Source organism: Podarcis erhardii, assembly GCF_964252035.2.
Source record: "Podarcis erhardii genome assembly, chromosome: 7".
NCBI lineage: Eukaryota > Metazoa > Chordata > Lepidosauria > Squamata > Lacertidae > Podarcis > Podarcis erhardii.
This window is the reverse complement of record NC_138511.1, coordinates 17,245,866-17,249,824: the sequence shown is the minus strand read 5'-3', so window position 1 is coordinate 17,249,824 and position 3,959 is coordinate 17,245,866. Positions and strand designations below refer to the sequence as shown.

The 3,959-nt window shown below is 44.7% G+C and overlaps 1 long non-coding RNA gene across 1 annotated transcript; it reads right to left on the bottom strand.

Moving 5' to 3' along the window:
• Positions 1-620: 620 nt before the first annotated feature.
• Positions 621-3,571, bottom strand: LOC309346328. Its single transcript, XR_014158605.1, has 4 exons — positions 3,313-3,571; positions 2,422-2,491; positions 1,388-1,512; positions 621-834 (listed from the first exon to the last, which is right to left on the bottom strand). It is a non-coding gene; the product is annotated as an uncharacterized lncRNA (long non-coding RNA).
• Positions 3,572-3,959: the final 388 nt, after the last annotated feature.

The window sequence follows — 3,959 nt, the reverse complement described above, 5'->3', positions numbered from 1 at the left end:
TATTTATTAGTTTTTCCACCCTATTCTCCTGCCATCATTTTCTTTGTTGTTGGTAACTGTGGCTCAAAGTATTACCCCTACTTGTAGAATAGTTTTGGTGTAATATCTTCTTAGGTATTCTTTGACTCTCCCCTTATTTGTCTCTCATCCTAATTCCTTATTTTTGCTGTCATATTTGCAAGTTTTTCAGACTCCATCAGTTTGTACAACTATTGTTCTTTTGCTGGATTACCTCTTTCTTTCCAATTTCTGGCGCAAACTATCCTAGCTCCAGCAGCTGCATAGAGGCAACGATTATATGCCATCTTTGGTATCTAACCTCATACTATAGCTAGTAAAAAGGCTTCAGGTCTTTTGGGGGAATATGAAAATCTTTTTTGGCCAAGTATTATACCATCAGTATTTTTAAATCATGGGTTTAGTTCAGGATCTGCTACTTTGCCTGAAAAATAGGATACAACTTTGAATATCACAGGAAGCAAATGCAAATTCTCTGCAGATCTGTGCCTTCTTCTGAGAGTGTATTGGAGGACCCCACCCACATACTGGACCCAGAATGTTCTGTTGCACTCCTGGACAGAGATCTTGTAGGTTCACATTCAAGAGACCAAACAAGAGGCTAGAATGCTAAGATTTATTTGCAGTTGCTGAATTCTTCCTGAATTCTGGGCTGCCCATGAAATCTGGATTCAGGGCTTAAGGACTATGGGAGCAGAATGGAGGTATCAAGCAGTGAAGATATGCCACTGAGATCATTTGGTGAACCTGCTGAGCATCTGGGTTGATCCCAATCTGAGTCTCAGTTTTCTTCGGCCATAGTAGCTGCCTCTACATCTGTGAGGAGAAAGAAAAGGACATGGGATTCATTCCTCTGAGAGGCCAACTATGATCTTCTTTATGAAAAAAGCAGGAATCACAGAATTTGAGAGCTGAGAGGGACTGGAAGTCATTTAGTCCAGCTCCTTTCAGTCTGCCAAGGGGCCGGGGGAGTCCAGAAGCATTATCTAGTGACAGTGATGGAGAGCCAACTGACGTTCCCAGTCTGAGGTGTTGCCATTGGGCACACCTCCAGGAAAGTCATAAACGTAGAGGCAGGCTTAAGAGTTTCTGGCATGGATCTTGCTGGAAGTGAAATAGGGAGGAGGAGTCTGATTAGATTAGAACATCTTTGATATGTGATGGATGTGTGCAAGAGCCGCTCTGTGAATATGCTTTTAAATAAAGCTCAGGTGAACTGATAAGCAGCTTGCTAAACTGTTTGCTGCTAACGATCATTATACAATGTTAGTCCTACTTCAAGTCAGCCCATTAAAATTAAAGAACATGCCTAAGTTAGGTCCATTAATTCCAATGGCTCAGAGTAGAACTTCATTGAATATAACCTTACATTGCTACAACCTTTCCTCCTAGGGTGTGTTTCTGAGGTCTCTACTCATCCTCATTGTCCTCTTCCAAACCTCTTCCAAATCCTCTGTTGATTGCCTTCTCATCTTCCAAGCTGTCTAACAATATCTGAGCAAAAGGCATTCAGCAAGTCATTAATTTCCCATCATGGATACTTATTTGCTAAGGAAACTACACTTGCTGAATTCTTGTCTCCTGCACTTGGGATGAAAAGAACAGTAGAAACAGTCAGTCATATTGACCAGGAAGTTGCCAATGGGATGTGTAATGGGGTTTGGGGTTGCTTGTGTGTAAGGTGCAAACTGCTCCAAGCTGAGTAGTTTGGTTAAAACTTTCCCCTGGCTGGACAGTCAGTACTCCGTGACTGTCTCAATCACTGGCAGAATCCGTCAGTGGGCGTTTCCTGAATTTCCTCCAACATAAAAGTTCTTTGACACCAAGTCGCCGCCTAGCTTCCCTGCGCGGAAGCTTTCTGTGCAGAGTGGGCGTCCCAAAGGGAGGTCCTGTGCTCTCCCCGCTGGTCTCGCTGGAACCGTCTCGGAGCCTTCCCTCCGAAGCTCCCTCAGCCTCCCCTTCCTCCCTGGCGTCACGCCTATTTCCTTCCCCAGCGGAAGCTCTCCCTCTCTCCTTGCTGGTTCCCTCTCCAGCGTCATTGGGGAGCCTTACCACCACCCTTGGCTCCGATGGCAGTTCCCTGACAGGATGCCTGGGCCCCAGTGTCCTCTCCCAGTGCCAAAATGATGCTCATGAGAACAATTCTGCTGAAGCCCATAGTGTGCCGTTGGCCTTGCTGAGTGTGTCATGCCCACAACACTTTCCCCTGCTCTCTCATGTGCCCTCAGAACAAGGATGTTTGGTGACCCCTGATCAAGACCATAAGGATGATGATGATCTCATTTCTCATTGTGGACTTTTTTATTCACTGGAGAAGAAAGGAAATCTGCCAAGCCAAGGGGATTACCCCCAAAATTGCTATCCTTCTACCCCATCTTCCAAAAGTGTCCAGTTCACACCAACCTCTTTTGTATGTTCCCTCCATGTAATCTATGTAGCCTGATGCCCCCTTACAACGACATATTCTTCCACGCTAGAAGTAGAAAGAGATGCATCTTAACTGCTGAGAATGTGTCTAAGGTAAATTTTTAAAAAAACAATTGAACAGCTATTCCACTCTGTCTACCCCCCCCCCAATGCCTCTGAATCCTGGGAATGGTGTTTGGATACCAAGGTAATCTCTTTGATTAAGGGCTCTCAACTCTTCAACCAATGCAAAATTCTGCAGAGAAATTCATGACATTTATACAACAAAAGTTGGCTGTCTTTCATCTTAGTCTTGCATTAAAGGACAATACTCAGTTGGTTCTATGATTCTAAGCCCACCATTTTCAGTGAGTGGCCTCGGAGGTGGACGTAGGCTTGCTGTGAAGATGTGGTAGACCATTGATGAGCATGAAATTGACACGCATTAAATTAATTGGTTTGCATATGGATTAGCCACAATCTTACATGGGTGCTGAGTGGTTGATTGTGCATGTTTCAGACTATAGCCCCAGCCAGCTTGGTCAACAGCCAAGGGTATCTCTGTTTGAAACTTCTGGAGCACATCAGGTTAGGGAGCATGGATTGCACTAATACTAGTAATAATGATTATAATAACAGGATTTTTTTAATGGAGAAAAGCTTCCTGCTTTGAGGTCACAGAGTCCACCTAGAGCTCCACAAATCCCCACCATTTGCCTTTCCCTGCTCCAGAAGACCAACTGGAGACGTCACTAAGCCTCCACCCTTTTGAGGTGCTCTGGCCTTCCTTTACTTTGGGATTTTATAATCTGCTATGCACCAACCTCTCCAGATACAAGGATGTCCTCACCAAGCATCTGACATGATGGCTTTGTTTTTCATACTTACAGCACTGTTCTGACAACTACTTGGACCCACACAATCACTGGCATTTGTGCAACTCATGAGTGCCAGAACAGACAGCAGGATCAGAAGATGCTTCATGATGGATGGAGCTGGTTTTGGTGCTGACTTTGGATCAACTGAAAGGAGAAATGGGGACTTTGTGGTTATATTTTTACTGAGCTTTGGAAGGCCTACAATAAACACAGAACAGTAGAGACCATGCGAGTAATGTCAACAAAAGCATTTAGAGTCATTCCACAAAGGTTGGCATCACAGAACATTTGAGGTAGTGAATCAGAATCAAAGTATTCTAGAGTTGGAAGGGACCAACTCTAGCACATCTGTGGGATGAGCAAATGATGCCCTCCACTGTGCAGCCCAACTCATTGGAGGTTGTAGTCAACGTTCTTCCTTGTTCATGTAAGAAGTAGAAGGCCACCAAGCCGTATCAGATTTGCCTTCCTTTGTTATTCCTCGATCCACTTGATTTCAGTAAGCTAATCTTCCTGAGGATGCCAAGTCACATGTTTTGTCCAACCAGCCATCATTTTATAGAAAATCCTGCTGACGTGGACTTCCAGTGAGGCAAGATGGCAAGCGCCATGGCTGTGCAGAACTCCTGAGAACCTGCCTGGATGGTCCCCGTGCCG